Consider the following 27890-nt stretch of genomic DNA (forward strand, 5'->3'; position numbering starts at 1 on the left):
GATGGAGAGTAGATGCCAGGGTGGGTGGTGTTTACCGTGTTCCCAGCTTTGGCTGCACTCTGCAAACACTGGCTTGAGAGAATGCAGACAGAAGCTACAGGGAGCCGCTCTTGCCTCACTTCAACACTAGGTTTCTAACCAAGATCAGAGGAAATCCCGGAGGCTCTCATGACCCACAGGTTTCTCTGTGCTCCTGAGACCAAATTAGGGCATCTATGGCACTGGGGACAGACGTAGTAGAGAGCCAACACTTGTTGAGTGCCAACCTTGTATCTCAGGTCTGGAGACTGACATTCAGTGACATCGTGGGACGTCCCCAAGGTCATTCAGAAGATAGGGCCCAAGCCCAAAGGGAGAGGCACGATTAGGAGTGATGGCTTCATTGAAGCAGTTGTAGCCTTGTTGGAGGAAGTGTGTCCCTGTGCGGGTGAGCTTTGCGGTGGTCTTTTCTCTAGCTACACTCAGTGTGGTAGACAGTTCACTTCCTCTTGCCCAGGGATCAAGATGTAGAACTCTCGTTCCTTCTCCAGCACCATCCCTGCCTCCGTGCTGCCATGTTTCCTGATGGTAATAAACTAAGCCTCTGAAACTGCAAGCCAGCCCTAGTAAATGTTTCCCTTTATAAGAGTTGTGGTCACAGTGTCTCTCCCCACAGTGTCACAGCAATAGAAACCCTAACTAAGACAACAACTTCTATACATTTTTCTAGTAAAAATATGAACATTTGCATTGGGTGGTGGTGGCACACGCCTTTAATCCCAGCACTTGGGAGGCAGAGGTGGGTGGATCTCTGAGTTTGAAGCTAGCCCGGTCTACAAAGAGAGTTAAAGGACAGCCAAGGCTGTTACACAGAGAAACCCTATCTTTAAAAAGGACAACAACAACAAAGAAGATCTGGGCAGGAGATACGTCTCAGTGGTTAGGAGCTCTGACTCCTCTTGTGGAGAACTGGGGTTTGAGTCCCAGCATCCACATGGCAATTCTCGATCAACCGTAACTCCAGATCTGACACATTTTCTGACCTTCTTGGGTTCCTGCATGAATGTAGTGCACATACCTACACTCAGGCACACTCACACTAATATAAAATAAATATTTAAAAATATAAGCATCTGCCACAGTACATCAATTTATAGATCCATCCTGCCATTAAAGTACTTTATGAACTTAAATATACAGGTACAGAAATGACAAATAATGTCCTCAGAAGTCAAGAAGTGGCACAGGAGGCTTCTGGAATGCCAAGGATGCTCTTAACATTTTTTAAAATTTGTTTGTGTGCCTATGTTTGCACCACATGTGTACAGTTCCCATGGAGGCAAGAGAAGGGCAGCAGATCCCTTGTGGCTACAATTATAGGCAGTCTTAAGGCACCATTGTGCGGGTGCTGGGAATCGAACTCAGGTCCTCTGCAAGAGCAACAAGCACTCATAACCACTGAGCCATCTCTCCAGCCCTGGCAGTGTGTTTTAAAGAGGCTAATCAGCACCAGCGAGCTATTACCTTGTGTCTACGACATCTTTGAGAGCCATAATTACAAAGTACCAAGTGATTTCAAACGTAGCATAAAGCCAACCTATTTTCACAAGTTTTTATTTATTTTGCAAGCAAAGTCCTAAGAAAATATTTTGAAAATATTTTGACTATGAAATCTTGGACTGGACTTTAAGGCCAATTCACTAACTGGCCCTTTTCCCAGTCCCATTTTATTTCCCTGGCTAGCAAGGGCAGCTGACAGGGTTCCTCTCTAACAATCACAGGTAATCCAATTGAAATTTCATAGCAACACACATTATGCTCAAGATAGGAAATTATCAATTTTTTTTTAAACAGCAGTGACGGAAAGCGTCCTTGGTCTGTACGCACATGCTTCTTGGTGTCTGGCACTGAATACTCTTGACTTTGCAGTTATTGAGTGAGTGGGCTTGACTCATGGAAACCTCAAGTGAGGGGTCTGCAAACAGCAACTCATTCGCTCGCTTGGCTGGCATGAGAGATGCTGGCCTCGAAGAAGCCCTCTTTTCCAGGTATACCTGGCTGCCCAACGTCTGGGCACAGAGCCAGCAGCGTCAAGTTCCAGACTCTAACAACGTGGGGGTGTTTGGAGGATCAGACAATGGAGCCAGTGAGCCTGTCTGGCCTTTTGGCCTCTTTCCTCTCATTTGCAGGAGGGTTTGATTTCAGGCTCAGTGAAGGGACTTATTTGGCCACCAACATAGCAGCTTTGGGGAACAGAACGCCTATGGTGAGCTTGCTCTCAGAGTCAGGCTGAACTTGGAGTTTTGACTTTCATTTTCTAGTTCCTACCTGTGTTTGCCAAAATGAAGAAGGCCCTTGGGTCTCCATGTCTGGCTATCAGTTTGATGTTCCTCCAAGACCCTTTCATTAGGGTCCTTTGATTAGGGGTTCTGTTTGAAAGTGTTTAGTAGAAACCCCCTAGTTAGAGAAACCAGAGGAGAGCAAAGCTCCCAATGACTTGGTTCGATAGAAAGAGGGATTACTCCTGGAGTAACTTCATTGGTTCCCTTCAACAACGAGTCAGTCGGTCTCATCACAGAATGGTCCTGCTCCAGAGGGCCATTCTCCTAGACAGGGCTCATGAAATTCCCAGTGATGAAACACACGTGGGTCTGCAGCTTAGAAAGGGAGTGTGCTTTGCCTTTCACGTCTAGGCTTCAACTGTTGACTCAGATATGCAACAGCTATGTGTGTCGTCATGCAAATAAACCACGCTTTCTACACACCTGCATTTCATCACCTGCCAGATGAAGTCATGACACCTGCCCGAGATGACCCCTGATGCCCCACCAGGCTGAGGGATGTGGGGTTGTTTTCCTAGATGGCCTCTGCTCAACAGTGCCTCACTAACACGCCAAGCACTGAGTTAAGCCCATTGTCTAAGGACTTTGATCCCCTCTTAATCGTCTCTTTATGAGGAGGAAACTGGAGTGCAAAGGCATTCTGTCACTTGCTAAAGAGTCCTAGTGGGCAAAAGATGGGCATATGGATGCTCAAAGTCCATGTCCATCCCTGTCCCTCTGCACATTGTCTTTACACATAAATTCCTGTCTCCTGGTACAATTCCCAGCTCCATGGATCTAGTACAGAACACAACATGGGTGAGGAAAGACTTCTCATTTGAACATCTTGTAAACGAGACTTAGGTTCTGACATAAACTCTGTCGTATGTCACATGTGATATGCCTAGGATGTTGTGTGCTCTGCCACTGTCTTATACTGTTTCTGCACTCACGGGTGCATCCGTTCATCAACCATTCATGTATCCACTCATCGCTCTTCCAGCAAAGGCTCAGAACAGAGGGCTTGATGACTAACAGTTGAGAGCAGACACCTCAACTGTTAGCAGAGGGAACAGTGTTAACACATTTTAGTACATAAGGACATGATCTAGCCTCTAGCTGATCAACAAGAAGACAAAATGTGGAGTATTCATGGGATGGGGTATTACTCAACAACAAGAAAGTGCTGGTGTGTATCACAGCACAAATGTCTCTTGAAATCCAAATGTTAAGTGAAAGGAACCAGTCACGGTTCCAGTCCAGGAATATTTCTATCCACTTACGTGAGATGTGCCTCATAGGTGAATAAAGAAAAAAGATGCATTAATGGCTGCCTCTTGCAGGAAGGGATGGAGGGGAAAAGGTGGCATGCACAAGCTATGGGGTTCTTCCAGAAGGGATGCTCCGAAATTATTGTTGTTTCCCCTACTCTGTGCTGTGTTGTGCCTCTGGGCTTCCTTGCACTGCTCTCTTGCTTAGCAGCGTTCAGGAGTAATAAACAATGAACACTTCCACTGATTCCTAATCAGGAGCAGGATCTTCCAGGAGGGCCAGCTGTGCACCAGACCTGGCTGAGGATGGGACGCAGAAACCACATGCATGCTGCTCTCACCAGGCCCTGGTGGAGAGCTGCGTCACCAGACAGCAGCACCTCCTTAATCTCTCTGATGCTACAGGGAAGACGGTGATGGTGGCCCATAGAAAACTTTGTTTAAAAGACCACATGGAGGTCTCTGCGTGGCTCCACTGAACCAAAGTGGGCAGCCTGGGTACGTGTTGCTAGAAAGCTCGCTGGAAGTTGGATGGTGTTAAGGTCCTCCAGTTGACTTCAGGCCTTCCTCTCCAGTGTGGGATCTTTATTTTTCTCAAGATAGGGTTTTACTATATAGCCAAAGCTAGACTGAACTCTAAATCCTCTTGCCTCTGCCTCTTGAATCTCAGGACTACAGACATGTTCCACCATACCAGCTCAGCATGAGACATTTTAGGGAGAATCCTAGTGTCTGAGTGTAAACTGAGAGAAGCAAACAGTCATCTGTGAAACTCTTACACTCAAGACTAATGCAGCCACTATCAACCTGCAGGTTATAGCACATTCCCCCGCAGAAGGGAAACATCAGCACCTTTGCTGGCTTGTAACCATGGTGATAACTCACCCCCCCCCCCATGCAATGATGGTCATCCCAGACTGCGAGTCTTCATACGGAAGCCTTGGGTGACATGATTTTTGTACAGCATGCCTCAACAGCAGGGAGTTAGATGAGACTGGGTGCATTCAGAACATATTACTATAGATAATTCAGAGAGATGAGGTCTAATCCCAGGACTATTTGTCCTAGAGAAAATCCACCCACCCATCCATCCATCCATCCATCCATCCATCCATCCATCCATCCATCATCTTGTGTCTTTTATGTGTCTACAACAGGAAACAGCTTTGACAAACTAACTTTCATGTGTGAAACGGTCATGTTTTCAATTCTTATATGTCCTTGTCAGTTTCTTATTTAATAATAAATATCAATGAAATATCCACAGTTTTTTTTTGGCCCATATGCTTTTGTAATCCAGTCACTGATGTCTCTAAGGAGGATGTCAGGCCTGGCAGAAGGGAGGAGGGCTGACTGGTTCTAAGAATAAAGAGTGGCACATGCTCCCTGAGTGTTGGGGCAATCTGTGTATAAGAAATGAAATGGATACCTATAGGAAGAGCATCAGGCCTCCCTACTCCACCCCATAAACATACACTACAGTTCAGCCTCGCTACTACAATTTTACCTTCCTTTGAAGCAAACCAAGAAACCTATAAGTTCTTTAAATTACAGAATCTAAGACTGGATCTGCTAGTCTACCAGACTCTATAGATATGTCAAGGTGGAGAGTAGCCAACCACTGGAATGTGAAGATCAACGCCATCACGAATGCCAATAACCAGAATCACACTGCCTGTAAGTTGCATGGTGTAGCTGAGAGGCCTCTCATTCAAAGCTTTCCTTGGTGGACCCAAGGGCTGTGCTCAGAGCTCTGTGCCTACCATAGGGTTTGGACTCTGTCGTGGGTGTATTTGCAAGATGTTGTCATAACCATCTCTTGTGTCAGATTTGGAAGTATACAGACGTAGCCCTCTCCTTAGTGAGCTCTTTGGTATTTAAACCTGTGTTCTAGTCATCGTTGCCACCATAACAAACACCTAAGAAATCCAGTATAAAAATAAAAATGATTTTGGTTCATGGTTCCAGCTTATGATCAGGTGGCCTGTGACGAGGCATGGCATCTTGGTGGGAGTGTGGAATGGAGCAAGGGTGCTGACCTCACAGTGTCAAGGTGATGGGAGAGACGGAGGGGTCCAGGTCCCAGCATCATCTTCAAGGGCAGGCCCACAATTAAGGCCTACCTCCTGAAGTCTCTGTCACTTTCCAACAGCACCACGGGGGAGGGAGGAGGAGGCTTCCTGAGCTAACCTAAAGTAACAGACACAGAACTATTGTCTTGGCAGCTGTTGCAACACTGACTCATAGGCCAGACAAGGCTTAAGCTTTTTAAGAGTCTCCCATAGGACAGAGAAGGGAGTAAAGGCCATATTCCAGGGTGTGCAATTATGGGCACACTGCCTAAAAGCCTGAGGCCAAGAACTTCAGTGATTGATACATCATTAGAACAACTGAAAGACACTTCTACAGGAGCCCTGAGCTGAGACATACCAACTAATGGGGCAGAAGAGATGGCTCAGTGGTTAAGAGCACCACTGGCTGCTCTTGCAGAGGACCTAGGTTCCCAGTACTCACATGGTGGCTCACAAGGTCCTAGGGATCTGATGCCCTTTTCTGGCCTCCTTGGATACCAGACATGCATGTGGTACATATAGATACAAGTTGGCAAAACATTTATTACACATAACAATACTTTAAAAAGCCCTACAAAAAAAGCCAACTTCTGGACTGGGATTAGCATGCCTTGGGAGATAGGATCTGCTTTAACGGTTTATTCTTGCTCTTCTGCATTTGAGTTCAGCATTTTTGGTTAAGTAGCCAGTTGTTTGGACTGACTGGCCCATACAAATAGTAAGGGCCACTTTAGGCTGTTTTAATGAATAGGTTCCGAGTTCTATCTTGCTAGAGCCCTGTGCAGAACATTAATGACTTCTCCTGGTCCTTTGGAAGAAAAGGCCGAGCCCCATGGTTATGAGATGGTCTAGGGTGCTGCATATTTGCATGGCTTGTAAGATGATAGACTCGAGCATGCAGGAGCTGCCTCCACTGTTGGGGTCAAGGGGAACGGACTGGCTTGTGTGTCACTGGCCGCTCTGATGCTGTCGAATGACTGACCTTTTCTATGTGTCTGTCCCACTCTGGACAGTTTTTCTCATTCCTGTTTTTTCCCCTTTCCAAGTGTTTTCCTGTGCCTTGCTTCTTCAATGCTGGTTTTTCGGTCCTGCTTCCTGTGGCTGGACTGACCACACAGCAGCTGCCTAAGAACAGGCTGTGGGAAGGATGCTGTCCAGGCTGCCACATCCCTGACAGTATCCTCACAGGTCTCCTTACAATGCACAATATCACATGCTAGCACCAGTGTCTGATGATGACCATGGATTTCTAGAACCATCTTTGACTGGGAACACAGGGAGACAGAAGTGTTTGGGAATTCCTTCAAGAGAACACTTGCTCATGTTCCCTTGTGTTCTCAGGTGTGGATCACACCTTGGATTGTACCAAAGCCACCTTTTCCCTCATAGTTTGCCATTTGATATCATACCTGTCCCTTCCCAGGCTTACTTCCTCATTTTCCTAGGAGCACCGATTAGGCACTCTTTATCACATAGTAATTTTGGCCAGGATTTTTATCGTGGAGAACTGTCCCATCTAGATTTGTCAACTTGACACAACCTGGAGTCACACGAGACGAGAGTCTAAAATCATCCACTGAGGAGTTGCCTAGATCCGATGAGCCTGTGGGTATACAGACCGACCGACGGTCTTGCCTATTAATGCTGCAGAGACACAGCCCACGGGGGGGGGGCAGTACTATTCTCTGGGCAGGTGGTTCTCAGCTGTAGAAACAGGCTAGAGCCTGGGAGGGAGCCAGCCAGCAGTGATCCTCCATGGTTTCTGCTTTGAGCTACTGCTTGACTTCCTATCCTGACAGCCCTCCGTGAGGGTCTGGAACCCATAAGCCAGAAGGACCCTTTCTTTCTCTAAGTGGCCTTTGGTTATGGTACTTATCACAAAGATAGTGAGGAACAGATCACCACACCAACACCTAGCCTCTAGCCTCTCTGTGTGCCTCCTCCATGGAGACAGCTACTTGACATTGGACTCTGAAGGAACAGGCTCCCAGGCTTTATAAACCTCATGTCCTAACGCACACTGCAGGGTGGAGACAGGTCCTGTGGCCTTGTCCTACACAAGTCAGTATCTTCTCTTTTCCTTATTTTTTCTTTCTTTTTGCTTTGGTTTTTCATGACAGGGTTTCTCTGTGCAGCCTTGATTATCTTGCAACTCTAAACCAGGCTGGCCTTGAACTCACAGAGATTCACCTGCTTCTGCCTCCCAAGTGCTGGGATTAAAGGCATGTACCACCATGCCTGGTGAGCTCAGAATCTTCTAAAACAGAGAAATCTACCAGTATAATGTTGGAGGAGGGCCGCTTGTTCTTTCCAGCCGCATGCCTAGCTTAGACCCGAAATAACTGCACAAAAACAGTTATTAATTAAAACACTGCTTGGCCCGTTAGCTCTAGCTTCTTATTGGCTAACTCTTACATCTTAATTTAACCCATTTCTATTTATTAATCTGTACATCACCACGAGGTTGTGGCCTACCAGCAAAGTTTCAGCATGTCTATCTCCAGTAGCTCCATGGCATCTCTCTCTTCGCCTTTCTTCTCCCAGCATTCAGTCCAGTTTTCCCCACCTACCTAAGTTCTGCCCTATCAACAGGCCAAGGCAGTTCCTTTATTCATTAACCCATAAAATCAGTACACAGACAGAAGGACCTCCCACACCAGTAGAACATTCCAGTTGCTAGCTAAGATGACTTTGCAGACATACTTGATTGCATATTGATTTTAATTCACTTAAGTGCCTCTTAAAACAGACTCATTCCGTGATTGGTTCTGAGTGTTTTCTTTGTATGCTCGGGGGAAGATGACTGATGTATTCCCATGGAAGTCTGCATGGACTGAGAGCTGGGGCGCTGAAGGACAGGCTAAAGCCTCCTTTGTCTTTACAGAGTTTCTCATGGGGAGGGAGCAGGGACCTGGAAAGTCCTGGATTCAAGGTTTAAGGTTCTTCTTGTGGCTATTAGGATCCAGAGAGGACCTAGAAAACTGTCCTCAAAGATTTTTGGCTCTTTCACCCACACAGGTTGATAGATAAGCCATTCATACTGTCTCAGAGCGAGATCCTCAGTCTGCTAGGAATCTAAGAGGAAAGAGCTAACACACACTGAGATCTACCTGTACGGTAGGTGCACACTGCTCTAAGCGTTTTTCTGGCTGATAAAACACCTTGCAAAAAGCAACTTAGGGCAGAAAGCTTAATCAGCTTACAGTTCCAGGGTACTGTCCATCACTGCAGGGAAGTCAAGGCAGGAAGTCACATCACACAGACAGTCGAGAACAGAGAGAATGCTGGCATGTTTAGTGCTCCGCTAGCTTCCTCTGTCTTACATGGTCTAGGGTCCCAGACTGGTGTTGCCCACTTTCAGGCTGCGTCTTTCGCATCAGTCAAGGCAATAAGACAACCTCCCACAGACACCCTACAGGCCACCCTAACCTGGACAATCCCCCACTGAGCTCTCTTGCATGGTGACTCTAGGCTGTGCTTCTCAACAATCCTAACAGTGTATGGTCACCCTGTTTTAGATGAGGTTTCAGGGGTTCATTGATGATTATAAAACTCATTCATGGTCACACATGCCCACGGTCCTTCAGGAGAGCTGAACCTCAAGCCTGGCAGTCTGGTCTAGATCACACATTGCACACAGGAGGCCGTCAGTCTGTCAGTCTGTCAGTTTGTCAGTCTGAGAAGGGGGTTCTGGAGAGTCTGTGGAAGACATTTTTCCCTTGGTTTTGCAATCACCTACCCATCTCACACATTAGCATGCGTCTATCACCAAGTAGCCTGTCAAAATGCGGACAGCTTACAGACACCCAGCCAGTTTCTGCTTGAATAGGGGGAGCCTATGACTCTCTTGGTTATTCAGTGAGTGGGTTGGTCAGATGCTGGGAGATACTTGTGGTGTTTCCTTCTCTTGAATGGGAAGATCCTGAACTGGATCTCTGAGGGCAGGAAGGGGTGGGCACTGATCTGCTGAGCCACTGGATGCCCAGTGCCCCTTGTAGCTCAGAGTGTAGGGATTCTGAGACGTTTGGAGAACTACCTTCCTCTGATGGATCCCTCCAGGGCCATCAGCACCCACTTTCCCCCAGGTTGCTTCCAGACCTCTCATAAAAATACCAGGCTGGAAAAGGAACCCCACATGTCTTCACTGTGAGGACAAGCTGAGAAGGAGACCAGAGGAGGAGGAAATGAACTAACATTTGCAGGTGCAAGTTGGGTATCCCAAGTCTAAAGCATTTGACATCAGAAACAGCTTTGAACCAAGCATTTTGGGTAGGAGATGCTCAACCTGCAACTTCCTCAAGCCATGCCTTTTTAAGTCTCATCCTCCATGGCCCAAAGGAGGAGAATGAGGAATCAAGAACCTGGGCAGCTTGCACAATGGCGATGAAGTGCCTGAAACCAAGATTCTAACACAGCCTCATTTGGCTCCATCCCCTGTGTGTTCTGGCCCAGGCTGTCTTCTGAGGCAATCTTGGCAGTGAGTATCCCACCCAGGACCCCACTGCACAGTCAACCTCCATCTTGGCACCATGGAGGCTGGAGCGTCACCTGAGGCCAGAGTGCCATCTTCCAGAAATCGTTTCAAGCACAGGATCTGAATCCATGAGCTACACCCTGGTCTGGGGGACTTTAGCCACATGGCCAGCTCTGGGCCCCCATCTCTTCACTGGTAAATGGGGGAACAGTGGCGATATGGCACATACCTGTCTCTGGGCCACACCCACCCCCTCAGCCTACTCTCAGCCCGCCAGTATAAGGGGCACTCAGTCTCATTCCCACCCCGCTAAAACAGGACCATGTGACCCAGGTTTAGTTTATCAGCGCAGTGAGACTCTGAAACTTCCCTAGAACTTAAGGAAGTCAGTTCTTTACAGTGGCTTGGCAATGATCTTGCGACCCTATGGGGACAGGCTTGTCTGAAGTGGGAGCCAAAACAGAAGAGAAGCTGACAGATGGGGTTCATCAGCAGAACTCTCAGGGATCCATCGGGTCAGTCTTAGGTTAACTTTCCAGAACAATTCCTCTGTTCACTCATGGTAGAGGAAATTGAGTCTTCCCATTGTTTGGCTCACCGGATTCTGAGCCCCAGCAAGCTCCCTGCAGAGCGAGGTGGAACCCGCTTCTGAGAGTGGCCTGTGACCTGTAGCACTGAGATCCAGTTCCTCCATGAAGGAAGGAAGGGTCACGATGCTCCAAGTACCAAAGGCATTTTGGGGTACTCACTAGAGCACTCGAGAGTAGAATGTGAAAGCATGGACTTACACAGAACCCTCTGTAGCCTTCCGGAACCCTCCGAGGAGAAGCCTAAGTCTGAAGGGCCCTGGTGATGGCCTATGTCCTCAGGCCCTCGGCTGTTGGATGTGATGTGGGTTGAGATTCTGTGTCTAGTGACTGCTAGACACCGTCGTGGGTACTTAACTCGTAAACTGTGACTGTCTGGTCCTAGCGCAGTGGCTTTAAATAGCTCCCAGGAACTAGCCAACGCTCCTGGAAGGAGGAGTCTGGTTTTCCCCTGACTGTGGGCCAAACTTAATGACCTATTCCTGAAGAACAGATGTGGCAAAAGAATTGCAGTGTGGCCTCTGGGGGTTGAGGCGGTCACTAAAGGCCAGCTTCGGCCATATACTCTCTCTCGTAGGTAGGCTGCTATAAAGGAAGCTGGTCACTGTATCATATGACACTCAAGTCACCTGTTGGGGGGACCCAGTGGGAAAGGAGCATGGCCCTTCTTCCAGGGGCTATGACCAGCTCTCCAGCCATGAGAGAAGTCTCAGAGCACCACAGCAACCCCAGATCCCTAACCAACATCTCTGGCTCCTACTGGCTTGCAGCTAGTGGAACCATCTTTATTAAATTTGTCAGCTGTCACCTGGGGAGCAAGATGTTCTTGTTAAAACATCGCTATAAACACACTTGTCTCAGGATCTAGAGTAGAGGGTTTGTAAAAACGGCCACAATTCTCCATCCTCCCTTGTGTCCTTATTTCTTTACGGTTTGATTTTTTTTTTTGGCTGTTCCCATCATGAGGTCAGCTTGACTTTCCTCACTCTGAACTTGAGCAGGACTTGTGACTGGATCCAGTCACTAGAATGCAGCTGAAACTATGCTATGCCTATTCCTAGCCCTGATCTCGGAGGCTTTGAGGCTCTATTTGCTCTTTTGGAATCTTGCCAAGACCATGTGAGCATTGGCTAGTTTGCTGACAGATGCCAGCCACATGGCTCGGTCATTCCTTCACTACAGACAACAGCTGATCTGCCAGGCAACCATGAACCTTAAGCAAGGTCAGCCAGGAAGTCAAACCTGGCCCAGAGCTGAAAAACTGCCCAGCTAACATCTACATGAGGAGCAATAAATGATTATTGTAATAAGCCAATAAATGCTAGGGCGGCTTGTTACACTAACAGGTGCACAGTCTCTGGGAAGAGTAAGAGCATCCTGGAGCCCTGAGGGTCCTACCTGGAGCCCTGAGGGTCTCACCTGGAGCCCTGTGGGTCTCACCTGAAGCCCCGAGGGTCCCACCTGGAGCCCCGAGGGTCCCACCTGGAGCACCGTGGGTCCCACATGAAGCCCCGAGGGTCCCACCTGGAGCCCCGAGGGTCCCACCTAGCACCCAGGGAAGGGCAACAAGGGTCACTGTTAAGACTCTAATGCTGAGTCTTGCTGCTGTCCAAGCCACAGTACCTGCACAGCCCTTCCCCCTTACAGACCTCCACAGCTACTGAGACATCGGGAATCTCTAGCTAACAGACTCCCAGGGGCCAGGAGCTCACACCTGGGGACAGGGAACCTTTACATCAAAGGTAGTATCAGTGGCCACACACCCTGCCCTCCACCCCTTTCCCTGTGTTCTGAGAGTCAGTCTGATTGTAGGCTCTTGCCCTAATACTGTCTCGTCCTTGGAGATGTGTAAGCAGAGAGACTCCCACCTTCTTCCATGTGGGTCCTGACTTCCTTTCTTCAGAGACACCACCATCTGTCTGTCTCTGGCATGGGGAGGGAGGACTGAAATCTCCTCAGAGCCCCCACCACGCTGTGATCTATGTCAGTTTGCTCATGGCATTAACGGTCCTTGTAATAAACTCCCCAACTCTGACAGTTCATCTCATTACCTCCTTGAACCCACACCCAAGGTCTTTCAACCACGCAGTTACCTGCATACGACCTGGGCTGACTGCTAAGGACGGAGGTGGCCTGGGCTTGTGCACGCCTACTTTCTACTCTTCTCAGTCTGCGGAAGGACCAAGAAACAGAACTGCTGTGTGCAGGAAGAAGCTGAGGGCAGTAGTAGGGGATCTCACAGGGTTGTGAGTACTGAATCCATCTTCCAGAAAGAAGGGACGAGGCCTGGGAAGAGGTGGGGTGTGCATGAGAAACCCTGGCCTCACCTCATTTCCACCTTGTCCTTATGCCCCTTGGGAACCGGAACTGAGGAATAAACTTCTGAACGTGAAAAATACACCACCTCGGAAGAGACCTCCAGCTGTACTTATTGTCCCTAAAGTGCAGTGATATTTTGTTTGTGTTTTAACAAATAAAGCTTGCCTGAAGATCAGAGTGCAGAGCTAAGCCACCAGAGGCCAGGCAGTGGTGGCACACACTTTTAATCCTAGGATATGGGAGACAGAGGCAGAGGGATCTCTGTTAGTTCAAGGCCACCCTGGGCTACACAAGATTGAATCTGTCTAAAAGAACTAGAATTTGAACCAAGTAGTGCTGACGCACACCTTTAATCCCAGCACTCAGGAGGCAGAGGCAGGAGATGTGAGTTTGAGACCAGCCTGGTCTACAGGAGCTAGTTCCAAGACAGGATCCAAAACTACAGAGAAACCCTGTTTTGAAAAAGCCAAAAATAAAAAAATAAAATAAAAAATAAAAAAATAGAACTCACACAAGGGTGTTCCTAGCACTTGGGATCACCACCTTAAATCCCAGCTCTAGGGAGATGGAGACAGGAGTGATAAGGTGGGAGGAGACAGGAGCTCGGGCAGTCAGTCTGAGGAGGCAGTCTGAGGACAGGATCGCCCCTTTGGTCTGAGCAAGGGTAGAGGTGAGAACTTTAGAGGCTGCTGCTCTGCTTCTCTGATCCTTCAGCTTTCCCCCTCTGATAGCTGACTCTGAGTTTTTATTACGAAGACCAATTAGAATTCATGCTACACTGAACTACTTGAAGGTACTACAAATAAAAAGTAATGCAAGTAGACGACAACCATCATAAAAAAAAAAAACAAAGAGGGCTGGAGAGGTGGCTCAGCGGTTAAGAGCACTGACTGCTCTTCCAGAGGACCCAGGTTCAATTCCCAGCACCTACATGGAAGCCCACACCTGTCTGTAACTCCAAGATCTGACACCATCACATACATACAGATAAAACGCCAACATACATAAAATGTAAATAAATAAAAACAAAGAAAAAAACCAAGGAAGCTGCTTCACAAAGACCTTTAAAGAGGCGCTTTCCCTCACCAGGGAGGGTGTGCTCAGTCAGGGGGTGGCGCTCAGGCCTCTGGGACAGAAGAGCGTTCTCCTCCTTTAGATATTCCTCCTTAAGTAAATATCTGTAAATTACTAAAGCACATTTATTTACTTTTATCGGAAATATACAGAACTGCATCAAAAAGTTTCTTTCTTTTTCCTTCCTTTTAAACTTTTAGTATGAACCAGACGCACTGGGGCAGGCCTGTCTGAGCCAGAGTTTCTAGTGAGAGAACACCATGGCCAAAAATCATGTGGGGAGGAGAGGGCTGATGTCAGCGTCCATGTCCCCATCACAGTCATCACCTGAGGAAGTCAGGGCAGGAACCTGGAAGCAGACGCTGAAGCCACAGAGGAGGGCTGCTTCCTGGCTTCCTTCCCATGGCTTACTCAGCCTGTTTTCTTTCTTCATTCAGGATGGCTGCTCAGCCGTGCAAGAAAGGCCCTCCCACATCAAGCGTCAATAATCAACAAGGAAATGCTCCACAGACACCTCCTACAGGTTGCTCAGGGGGCAAACCTGCCTACAGGTCCATCAGGGGCAAACCTGCCTACAGGCCGCTCAGGGGGCAAACCCGCCTACAGGCCGCTCAGGGGGCAAACCCGCCTACAGGTCCATCAGGGGCAAACCTGCCTACAGGTCCATCAGGGGCAAACCTGCCTACAGGTCCATCAGGGGCAAACCTGCCTACAGGCCGCTCAGGGGGCAAACCCGCCTACAGGCCGCTCAGGGGGCAAACCTGCCTACAGGTCCATCAGGGGCAAACCTGCCTACAGGCCGCTCAGGGGGCAAACCTGCCTACAGGCCGCTCAGGGGGCAAACCTGCCTACAGGTCCATCAGGGGCAAACCTGCCTACAGGTCCATCAGGGGCAAACCTGCCTACAGGCCGCTCAGGGGGCAAACCTGCCTACAGATCCATCAGGGGCAAACCTGCCTACAGGTCCATCAGGGGCAAACCTGCCTACAGGTCCATCAGGGGCAAACCTGCCTACAGGTCCATCAGGGGCAAACCTGCCTACAGGTCCATCAGGGGCAAACCTGCCTACAGATCTACAGATCCATTGGGGACAAACCTGCCTACAGGTCCATCAGGGGCAAACCTGCCTACAGGTCCATCAGGGGCAAACCTGCCTACAGGTCCATCAGGGGCAAACCTGCCTACAGGCCGCTCAGGGGGCAAACCTGCCTACAGGTCCATCAGGGGCAAACCTGCCTACAGGCCGCTCAGGGGCCAAACCTGCCTACAGGTCCATCAGGGGCAAACCTGCCTACAGGCCAATCAGGGGCAAACCTGCCTACAGGCCAATCAGGGGCAAACCCGCCTACAGGCCGCTCAGGGGGCAAACCTGCCTACAGATCCATCAGGGGCAAACCTGCTTACAGGTCCATCAGGGGCAAACCTGCCTACAGGCCGCTCAGGGGGCAAACCTGCCTACAGGCCAATCAGGGGCAAACCTGCCTACAGGTCCATCAGGGGCAAACCTGCCTACAGGTCCATCAGGGGCAAACCTGCCTACAGGCCACTCAGGGGGCAAACCTGCCTACAGGCCAATCAGGGGCAAACCCGCCTACAGGCCGCTCAGGGGGCAAACCTGCCTACAGATCCATTGGGGACAAACCTGCCTACAGGTCCATCAGGGGCTGTTGAAATAGGAGCGGCGGGGCTGTGTACCCAGCACCTGGCCACCCACATGGCTAGCTCTAGCTATTGCCCTAAATAATTACACGGAAACTGTATTCTTTTAAACATTGCTTGGCCCATTTCTATCTAGCCTCTTCTAGGCTAACTCTCACACCTGGACTAGCCCATTTTTTTTTTTTATAATCTGTGTAGCCCACGAGGTGGCTTACCAGGGAGATTCTAGCCTACATCCATCCTGGGTCAGGCTGGCTTAACCCTACAAGGGGCAAATCTGCCTACAGGTTGCTCAGGGGGCAAACCTGCCTACAGGCCGACCAGGGGCAAACCTGCCTACAGGTTGCTCAGGGGGCAAACCTGCCTACAGGCTGATCCGGGAATTTTCTCAGCTGGGGTTTCTACTTCCGAAATGACTCTAGCTCACGTCAGGCTGACAGAAAACTAAGCAACACACGCACGCACGTCTGTTACCCCAGCACTTGGTGAGCAGAAGCACGAAGATCAGGAGTTCAAGGTCAGCTTGGCTACATCGTGAGCAGGGCCAGCCTGGGCTGTGTTCAACCTGATCTCAGAGAGCTGCTTTTAGTCTGACTCATTCTGTAAGCAGGAGCCGTAACAAAAGTAAATAACCTAAATTCCTTTTTTGAAGTATGGTTTGTAGCTCTAGGTTTCTTGAAAAGTGCAGCTTTAACGTTCTGCTTTGAGACATTTTCACATTAAAACTTTAATTTTTATTTATATGATTACTTTTTTTTTGAGATAGGCTCTTGTTCTTGAGCTTGCTACACAGCCAAGGCTGATCTAGAACTCTCCACTCTCCTGCTTCTCCTTCCCAGGTGCTGGGATTATGGGCTTGCACCACCATGTCTGTCTAAAAACTTTCTAATTTATGTACGTAAAATGACAAGAAAGAGGCCAGGTCTAGATTCAAACCCTGCTCACCTTCCAAGGTACAGACTCTTACCTCTCCTTTCTACCTAATCCACAGAGTACTCCCTTTTGTCCCCAAGTGTGGTTAAGATTCCCAGTGGATGCCTAAAACCACAGGCAGTGCTCCACCTACAGGCTCCGCTTTTCCGATCTGGGCTGGCGTTAATCTGTGCTCCCAAACTTTATGCCCTTGCATCACACTACCCATGATATTAAATACAGCATGAGCCGCATTACCCTACCCATGATATTAAATACCCATGAGCCGCATTACCCTACCCATGATATTAAATACAGCATGAGCTGCATTACCCTACCCATGATATTAAATACAGCATGAGCCGCATTACCCTACCCATGATTAAATGCAGCATGAGCTTATAGAACATAGGTGCTTTGAAATCAAAGGCAGTTCATCTGAGAACGTAAGCAGCTATTAAAGTGAGTCCTGGGGTGGGGAGGACATTCAGCATGGACACTCTGCTCAGAGAAATGGTTCATATGCCAGACAGGATTGAGCGAGGAGGCACAGGAGTTCACCGAGTTGGTCAGAGTGCAGTGCAATTGAAAACTCATGCACGGTTTCTTTCTGCAAGTTTTAATTTAGTATTTCTGAACTGAAAAGGATGGCGAGTGGCTGGCATCACGGATAAGGGAGAACTTCTGGAGACTGCTCTCTGTGCGCTTAGAGAAAATCTCACTAAACAGTTATGGATGGAGAAGAGCTAGCTGCCACCCTTTGCTTTGAAGATAGCCAGCAATGAGAAGCTGGGCTGGGGCAGAGTCAGACACAGGTTTAGTTACGTCACTCTTGGCCCAGCCCTGACCCCAGCTCTGTGTTGTCTTCAACAGAAGGTTCTAGGAACACTCACATTCAAGTGATCCCCTGACCAGCACACTCAACCAACCAGGAATGAAGCTGGTGCATGAAGACTGTTCTAGTCTCCCGTCCTTTGGGTGAACATTGCTGCGTAACTGCTAATGCGCCTCAAAGGGCCCCGAATATTGCCAGCACTGACCCTCCAAAGCACAATCACGGTGGCTTGCCATCTCTTTTTTCTTGCTGTCCGGGACCACTCCTCAACCCCCTGCATCATGCCTTCCTTGCAAGGCTGGCACACAGCAGGCAACCATTTGCCTTTGGGTCAATAAATATTCGGAAACGTAATAGCATGAAAAACCCCACTTAGGGAAAAACTGAATCCAGCTATCTCAGGTTGTCCAAGTGAGACAGACAGATTTCTACAAGGTGTGTATAGGAGGGGCACCCAACTAGCTTGAAGGGAGGAAGGAAGACTCTCCCAAATAGCTGCCCTGAGTAAAATCAGGACATGCGCAGTGGGGGCTGGAGAGGACTGCTCAAGGCTAACACCACATGCTGCTCTTGCAGAGGATCAAGATTTGGTTCCCAGCATCCACATGACGGCTCACAACCACCTGTGAATCCAGTTCCAGGGGACCTAACACCATCTTCTGATGTCCGTGGGCACTGCATGCAGATGGCACACAGACATACATGGAGGCAAAACATTCATATATGAAATAATCTGAAAGAGATTAAATGAGAACAAAGGACCAGTCCCTTCCTCAGCAAAAGCCTGCCTCTTCTTTTATTTTTATCTACATCCACAGAGAGAGTGGCACGCCCTCATCCCGTGGAAACTATTACTCTTCCTCACCTTTCCGTTTCCTGGTGCCCCTCCCTGAAGTCCTCATAAGGAAGGGAAGTGCCTGACTTCCGGAACGGATGATACCACATGGCTCTGTCCCCACTAGAACATTCCTTCCTTCCAGATGAGTGGATGAGCGGGTTCAGCAGGGAGTGAGAGCTCACTTGAGCTGGACCAGCGAAGTCTCGGGAATCTGAGGACATTGGGTCTTTCAAAAGGCCCAGTGCTCAACATGCCGCTCAGTCCATAGCACACGCTGGACATAAAACTGAGGCGCATACTCTCAGCTAAGGAAGAGAAGCTTTGTTCCCAGAAGCCAAAACTAATATTACATCCTTGAACTATCTGACCAAAATGCTGATTTGAAGAGCAGGTAGAGAACGGGCCTTGAGAGCCTTGAGCAGGGAAATGAGGTTTTGAGAGAGCCCAGCTTCTTCCATACTGAGTCATATGTTCAGAAAGGAGCTGTTCTGAATCCATTGGGTTCCTCAAAGGAGGACTTGAACTTTGGCACACCTGGCTTTGGGACTGCACTGGACCATTTCTCTTGTGAGAGGGCTGCTCCCTCTGTGAAATGTGACATTTCAGGGCTTTCCCAGCTTGTATTAATATGTATTCTGCTATGACAAAGGTTAGATTTAGAGCTTGGATTCAATCAACAGTGAATGCTCATTTTTGATGATATCCACTCTGGCTGTAAAGACCTTTATAAAAGATGTTTAGTTTTTGCCCTCCCTTTTTCAGCCAACAGTTGGACTAGGACATTTTGATGGCATTTTGTAAGTGTATCATAGGCTCTATCATTCGGGCAAAACAGAAGCTGTCACACACACACTCGGCATCCTCTGCCATTTATGTGTGGCCATCTCGTTGTGGTCTCCCGGGACCTGTGCCATCTGGTCCCTGCTGACTGCGTCAGCCAGGTTTCAAATCACCTTCCTCCCGATTCTTCTTAAGCCACTCCATCCTTTCTAGCTTTTATTTTATCAATTTTTTTATTGCTTTTATTGCACTATACATTTTTCTCTGCTCCCCTCCCTTCCTCCCCTCTCCCCTTCTACAGTCTCCCATGACCCCACGCTCCCAATTACTCAGGAGATCTTGTCTCTTTCCAATCTATCCCTTCTACAGCTCACATCCCTCCTAGTCCCAGCACCTCCCCTTTCCCTAACGTCTCCCAAGATGAAACGGGGCATCTTTCCTGACCCCAAGCCAGTTATGTTTACCACAGCCACAGCTCCCGAGCACCTGTGCAGACCCATCCCCCAGAGGGTTCCTGAGGAGGCTGGCTACAGGGCACCTGTCTACTCTCTTTACAAATCTCACACTAAATACTCAAATGTACAGCCTCCTCTTTCTGAGGCAGGACGCTGACGTTGCTCAGACCAAACCAGGCAGTATGTAACAGCCTGGTTCCCATTCTCAAGCTCAGAGCTTGACATAGGGGAAGCAATTTCTGTAGACATTCAAGATATACGATGCTTGTCCCTGAGTCAGGCAAACAAGATGCTATTTAACCCACTCAGTCTTTTCTTAGTTGAAATTGCTTTTGACTATTTGGTATAAAACAAAACAAACAAACAAAAAAAAAAACACGAGCTGTTCTCCTATGAAAATCCCAGCTGTTGATCACCCAGCAGAGACCCAGATTCTATTATATATATCAGTTATAGGATTCCAGTTGCTATGTGATCCATTCCATCAGGGACCCACATCCTTGGTATTCCCACTGTGCCATGTCATTAGCCTCTTCCAAGTGACTTGGGTGTACAGCAAGAGCTTCTCCTCCCCCCCCCCCAACAACATTTGGAGCTGAGCTGTGGAAAAGAGGCTGAGTCACAGGCGGAGCGACATCAAGGGGGCGTTGACTCTACCTCTCGCGACTTTTGCCAACTGTCCGGTACTCAACAGGCAGAAGGGAAAATGGGCAGATTGTGTTTTTTCCACCTTCCTGGCATGCTCAAGGGCAAAACTCCTAAGTGCCATATTCCTTTAGCTGAGTTCACCTGGGGACAAGTGAATTCCAGAGGAGAAATTGAAAAGGCGGAGAAGCCCTGCCAGCTCCCAGAATCCAGCGTGGCGACACACGGGCACCACAGGAAGGCTTCCTCTAGTGGAAGCCTGGTAGGGGTTAGGTCTCTGTGCCAGCACTCTTGGGATGCTAAAGAGAGCCTTGTTTAGACAAAACACAGCTGCCCTAGAAAATTCATCAATGCTTCCTGCCTGCTGCCCCCTACACAAGAAAAATGGGCAGTGATGTAATGGGAAAGATGTCATTCACTAAGCACCTGGCCTTCCAGAGGGTAAGAGCTACAAGCCAGGTGGGCAGCCAGAGACCATCAGACATGCAAATTAGCCTCTTTATGCAAAAAAGATGCATGAGAGACCTCTGGAGTCAGCCTGACAGTGTGCCTGAATCCCAATGTCCAGTTTTAGCAGTTGAGCCTTGCTAAACCTTGGTTTCCTCCTCAGGAAAACGAAGCTCATAAGGGGACATGGAGTTATTGTGAGGCAAAAACGTGTTTTAAAAAATTAGTTGCTGAGCACAGAGTGTGACGGAGAAATGAGCACCCAGCAAGGGCTGTTCCTGCCATTGCCCACTGTTGTAACTTTATGAGTTACATGTCTTCAGACTACCAAGAAGAATTCAGGCTTTCTATTTATCTTAGAAAATTCTAGCAAAAGTCCAGCATCGAAACCTGACCAAGACCACACAGGAGAGCAAGCTAAGAGAAGACTCCTGCCTATGGCTATAGAGACAAATACACTAAGCAAAATATTAGAAATGAAAGCAACAGCATACTTCATTCTTTAAGGGGGTGGAACTTTAAAAATAGAATTCGCTTCCTTAAAAGGTCAAAAGGAAAGTTATATGAACACACCAACATTTTAGGTATATATAGTCCATGAAAAAGAAAGCAATCATTGATACGAAACTTCAGATTTAACTAGACAAGACTGGGTTCTAGTCAAACCTCACAGACCCAATTTCAACAAAGTCGGCTGACAGACTTGTAGCAGGTTACATCACGAGGGTAAAATGCGCCAGATAGCATCATTTGAGGGAAAACATTGAAGTCACACACAAACCCCCAAACATTCAGACTCTGAGATGGGAGTCATGAAAGACATCTATGAACCCGGTCTCCAGGAAGGTCTCCAGGAAGGCTCAGAGGTGGCCTGAATTGTGTGCTGGCCTCTGACACCTCTGACCAGTAGCCTGGGGCTGCTGTCCAGGTCCTGGCATCTGTGGCTATTTCTGAACCACGGCTAAATAAGCTCCAGCAACCCGAGGGCCAACCAGATTTTGAAAGAGTCACAGGTACAGAGATTAAAGTAAACAAATAAATAAAATATAAAAGTAGGGCTGGGGCGATGCCTTAGTGGCTAAAACAATTGCTTAGGAAGCATGAAGACTTGGGTTTGATCCCCAGAATCCACATAACTGCAAAGTAGGCATGGAGGCTTATCTGGTTCAGTTGAGTCCTTGACTCAGCGGATAAGGTGGAAAAAGAATGCTGACACCAACTTCAGGCTTCCACATCCGCGCACACACGCGCAGCCATGCAGATGGGGAAATGTATATGCACACGCACACCCAGAAAAGCAAACGAGAGTGGGGCAGGTGTATGCAGGGCACAGGGGTGGGTGGGGTGGGGGCAAAAACTGGCAGGAAGATGGAAGAAGTCGAAGGTGATTGGGGGATTAACATGTTTGATTTCCCTGGCCTCTTGGGTAACGGGATCTCCTTCAGGCAGCCTACTTCCTTCCTCTGCCTTGCCTGAGAACGGTGACGGAGGGTCAGCTCCTGGAAGAGATCAGAAACCAGCAACAGTGCTGTACTAACACTGGGTCTAAACTGGGGAACAAATTTAGGTAGGCATGGTGGCGTGTGTCTATAACCCCAGGAGTATGAGGTAGGCATGATGGCGTGTGCAGTAACCCAGGTGTATGAGGTAGACATGGTGGCGTGTGTCTATAACCCCAGGTGTATGAGGTAGACATGATGGCGTGTGCAGTAACCCCAGGTGTATGAGACAGACATGATGGCGTGTGCAGTAACCCCAGGTGTATGAGGTAGGCATGGTGGCGTGTGCAGTAACCCCAGGTGTATGAGGTAGACATGATGGCGTGTGCAGTAACCCCAGGTGTATGACACAGACATGATGGCGTGTGCAGTAACCCCAGGTGTATGAGGTAGACATGATGTCATGTGCAGTAACCCCAGGTGTATGAGACAGACATGATGGCGTGTGCAGTAACCCCAGGTGTATGAGACAGACATGATGGCGTGTGCAGTAACCCCAGGTGTATGAGGTAGGCATGGTGGCGTGTGCAGTAACCCCAGGTGTATGAGGTAGACATGATGGCGTGTGCAGTAACCCCAGGTGTATGACACAGACATGATGGCGTGTGCAGTAACCCCAGGTGTATGAGACAGACATGATGGCGTGTGCAGTAACCCCAGGTGTATGAGGTAGACATGATGTCATGTGCAGTAACCCCAGGTGTATGAGACAGACATGATGGCGTGTGCAGTAACCCCAGGTGTATGAGACAGACATGATGGCGTGTGCAGTAACCCCAGGTGTATGAGACAGACATGGTGGCGTGTGCAGTAACCCCAGGTGTATGAGACAGACATGATGGCGTGTGCAGTAACCCCAGGTGTATGAGACAGACATGATGGCGTGTGCAGTAACCCCAGGTGTATGAGACAGACATGATGGCGTGTGCAGTAACCCCAGGTGTATGAGACAGACATGGTGGCGTGTGCAGTAACCCCATGTGTATGAGACAGACATGATGGCGTGTGCAGTAACCCCAGGTGTATGAGGTAGACATGATGTCATGTGCAGTAACCCCAGGTGTATGAGACAGACATGATGGCGTGTGCAGTAACCCCAGGTGTATGAGACAGACATGATGGCGTGTGCAGTAACCCCAGGTGTATGAGACAGACATGGTGGCGTGTGCAGTAACCCCAGGTGTATGAGACAGACATGATGGCGTGTGCAGTAACCCCAGGTGTATGAGACAGACATGATGGCGTGTGCAGTAACCCCAGGTGTATGAGACAGACATGATGGCGTGTGCAGTAACCCCAGGTGTATGAGACAGACATGGTGGCGTGTGCAGTAACCCCAGGTGTATGAGACAGACATGATGGCGTGTACAGTAACCCCAGGTGTATGAGGTAGACATGATGGCGTGTGCAGTAACCCAGGTGTATGAGGTAGACATGATGGCGTGTGCAGTAACCCCAGGTGTATGACACAGACATGATGGCGTGTGCAGTAACCCCAGGTGTATGAGGTAGACATGATGTCATGTGCAGTAACCCCAGGTGTATGACACAGACATGATGGCGTGTGCAGTAACCCCAGGTGTATGACACAGACATGATGGCGTGTGCAGTAACCCCAGGTGTATGAGGTAGACATGATGTCATGTGCAGTAACCCCAGGTGTATGAGACAGACATGATGGCGTGTGCAGTAACCCCAGGTGTATGACACAGACATGATGGCGTGTGCAGTAACCCCAGGTGTATGAGAGACATGATGGCGTGTGCAGTAACCCCAGGTGTATGACACAGACATGATGGCGTGTGCAGTAACCCCAGGTGTATGACACAGACATGATGGCGTGTGCAGTAACCCCAGGTGTATGACACAGACATGGTGGCGTGTGTCTATAACCCCAGGTGTATGAGACAGACATGATGGCGTGTGCAGTAACCCCAGGTGTATGAGACAGACATGATGGCGTGTGCAGTAACCCCAGGTGTATGACACAGACATGGTGGCGTGTGTCTATAACCCCAGGTGTATGAGACAGACATGATGGCGTGTGCAGTAACCCCAGGTGTATGAGACAGACATGGTGGCGTGTGCAGTAACCCCAGGTGTATGACACAGACATGATGGCGTGTGCAGTAACCCCAGGTGTATGAGACAGACATGATGGCGTGTGCAGTAACCCCAGGTGTATGAGGTAGACATGATGGCATGTGCAGTAACCCAGGTGTATGAGACAGACATGATGGCGTGTGCAGTAACCCCAGGTGTATGAGACAGACATGATGGCGTGTGCAGTAACCCCAGGTGTATGAGGTAGACATGATGGCGTGTGCAGTAACCCCAGGTGTATGAGGTAGACATGATGGCATGTGCAGTAACCCAGGTGTATGAGACAGACATGATGGCGTGTGCAGTAACCCCAGGTGTATGAGGTAGACATGATGGCATGTGCAGTAACCCCAGGTGTATGAGACAGACATGATGGCGTGTGCAGTAACCCCAGGTGTATGAGGTAGACATGATGGCATGTGCAGTAACCCAGGTGTATGAGACAGACATGATGGCGTGTGCAGTAACCCCAGGTGTATGAGGTAGACATGATGGTGTGTGCAGTAACCCCAGGTGTATGAGACAGACATGATGGCGTGTGCAGTAACCCCAGGTGTATGAGACAGACATGATGGCGTGTGCAGTAACCCCAGGTGTGTTTCACACATTTTAAACACATGGAAGCACTTTACTTGAAATATTTCGATTGAAGTATTTCAAACACACTGGTCTTGAGCATGCTCTGTGAGTGCTCTACCACCGAGCTACATCCCTGGTCCTGCCTTGTCTACCTTGAGCAGGTCCTGGGAGTTTCATCTGGAGCCCTAAACATCTGTCCCAGCTTCAAATTTCTTGTATTTTTCCAGCATACACACAACTTGGCTTTGTGCCCATTATCAAAGGCCTCTTATCACTGCTTTCTTCCTGCATGGCAAGCTGCCGCAAGGTCCCCATTTTGAAAATGTTATTTTAAATTTAGAGTTCTTGTATGCATTTGTTACATATGTCCTGTTTTCCTGCCCTCACCGCTTAGCACTGGTTATATTCTGCAATCCCGCTTCCACTTTCATTTAATGTACACGTCCATAATGCCATGTGACAATATAAAATACAGGAGCCACAAATGAGAGGGAAACACTTTTTCTGAGATTGGATTAATTTACTTAATGTAGGCCCATATTTCTATCTGGTATGGCAGCTAGGCTCTGAAGCCATAGGCCCTACCTGAGGTGGTCATGTACCCTGCCAGTCAGGCCTCCGCTGCCCTAACAAAGGGCCAGGATGTTGTTTTGTTCCTTTCTTTGTAATTTGGAGGATGCCTGACAGAAATGCTAATTCAGCCTCCGCGTAGCATACAGAGCACAGAGGTAGTTGTGGATGTGACTAAAGCCATTCACCTGGTTACCCAGGAGACAGAATGCTGGCGTATTTCCCCTCAGTTCATGTTTTGGTATAAAAGCTGTTTGGAGAATAAAGCAGGAGGAATTCTTCAAGATGTGAACTCAGGATTTCATGAGGGGACATGGAGAATCTCCCTCCTGATGAAATCATGTGAGTTGTGACTTTATTTCTGCGCCTCCACACCAGTCCAGAGAGATAGTTTATGTTGGGGTCTGGTCTAGAGAAATAATTTAGAGTTTGGGCTAGCACCAGACCCCGACAACTTAATAGTACTGTTTCCAGTTGCAACCATTTTCCTACAGATAACACGGCTTCATTCTTATGGCTGCTAGGCTTAGCTAGCTGGGCTGGCTCAGGAACCTGGCTATTGTGAACAGTTGTGTGATAAACATTGACGCCCTGTTTCTCAGAGATGTGTTGACAGAGTCCGTTGGGTGAACACCCAAAAGTAGTAGACAACACAGCAGAAGCTCTCGGGGATCTGCGTCTCTTTCCTGAGAAACCCATATACTGCTTTCCAGAGAGGCTGGGCTAGCTTACACTCTTACGTGAGCTTACATGGGCTCCCTGCTCTCCTCAATGGCAGCCAGCAGGGCCTTGATTTCCTGACACACCCTGGTCACATTTCATCCTGGGTGGGGGTCGGGAAGCACTGGGGGCTCTAATGGCCTCCTGCATGACTCTAAACCAGCACCTGCTCTTTGTAGGTCAAAAGTGCAACTTCCAGGTCTAGTAAGGTGAACATCCAAACCTGGAAGGAGGTGGGAGGTCCTTGGACTTCCCACAGGGCAGGGAACCTTGACTGCTCCACGGGCTGATGAAGGAGGAAGAGTTGATTGGGGGAGGGGGAGGGAAATGGGAGGCAGTGGTGGGGAGGAGACAGAAATCTTTAATAAATAAAAAAAAAGTGCAACTTCCTCCTTTATGGTGGGATAGAGCTGAGTGGAAGCTTCCCTGCAAGATCAAGCTGAGGGCTAGGGTTGGAGGGCCTTTGCCTGAGATTGCCATGTCCTGCCCTGCTTCACCCTCCGCTGGTAACAGATACCCCTGGAACCACCAGCACCCGAGCCCTGCCCTGCTTCCCCCTGCTTCCCCCTCGGCTGGTAACAGAAGCACCCCCGGAACCACCATCACCCGAATCCTGCCCTGCTTCCCCCTCCATTGGTAACAGAAGCACACCTGGAACCACCAGCACCCGAATCCTGCACTGCTTCCCCCTCCATTGGTAACAGAAGCACCCCCGGAACCACCAGCACCATAGTCCTGCCCTGTTTCACCTTGCTTCACCCTGCACTGGTAACAGATGCACGCCGGAACCACCAGCACCCAGGCCGTCATTCTCACTCAGCATCTGTTCCGGAGAAGATATTCAAGTTTTTCCTGACTTCAAAATGTTTATTATTTTCAAATTGTGTCTGTGTGTGAACGCATGAGGGTAGATGGAGGCCAGAATAGGGAAGCCAGACCTCTTGGAGCTGGAGTTACAGGTGATGTGGACACTGGGAATCGAACTTGTGTCTGTTGTGCTTTGTCACTTTAAGGGACAAGCCACGCCCACTCCCATTACCTCTCACCTTCCCACTGCCATCTTGCCCCTTCCTTTTCTGTTTCCTTGGCATTTGCATGTGTTCTCTCTGTCTTTCTCTCCTTTTATCTCCCCCCTCTCTCCCTCTCCCTCTCTCCCTCTCTCCCTCTCTCCCTCTTTCCCTCTCTCCCTCAATAAATGCTTTTATGGCTACTTTCTGTGTCCATGGGTCTGCTCACAACCACCGTGCATTGGGAATTCTGCCGCGTGGCTTCCCGCTGATGGGAACTCTGCCACTGCTCGGGTGCCGGACTCTGGAGCCAGCGCCCGGCACCGCTGGGGACCCGCCAGAGCTTGCTGCTGCTCAGTGAGCCCGCTGGTTGGGGGGAACCCCCGGATTTTAAGAATAACAGTGTCCCCCACAAGAACAGCAACCACGCTTAACCAGCGTGCCATCTCCCCAGTCTTCTTGCTTATTACCGCACGTGTATGATGTGTGTCTGATGTGAGGTCAGAAGACAATTTCATGGAGTCTGTTCTCTCCTTCCACCACAGTTTGGGCTCTGGAGATCCAAGTCAGTTCCCAGACCTTGCTTTTAAAGTTTTATTTATTTTTAAGTTGTCTTTTCTTAGCTTAGCAGTTTCATAGTTTTTTGATCTTTCTCTTTCTCTTTCTTTCTTTCTTTCTTTTTTTCTTTCTTTCTTTCTTTTTTATTTTCGAGACAGGGTTTCTCCGTAGTTTTTGGTTCCTGTC

General features: G+C 48.8%; 1 protein-coding gene across 1 annotated transcript in view; it reads right to left on the reverse strand.

Annotated features, from left to right (window-relative positions):
• Positions 1-27890, reverse strand: part of Itga9 (integrin subunit alpha 9) — a 307991-nt gene that overhangs the window by 75350 nt on the left and 204751 nt on the right. The gene's annotated exons all lie outside the window — the stretch shown is intronic.

The sequence above is a fragment of the Microtus pennsylvanicus genome, chromosome 3, assembly GCF_037038515.1.
Source record: "Microtus pennsylvanicus isolate mMicPen1 chromosome 3, mMicPen1.hap1, whole genome shotgun sequence".
NCBI classification, from domain to species: Eukaryota; Metazoa; Chordata; class Mammalia; order Rodentia; family Cricetidae; genus Microtus; species Microtus pennsylvanicus.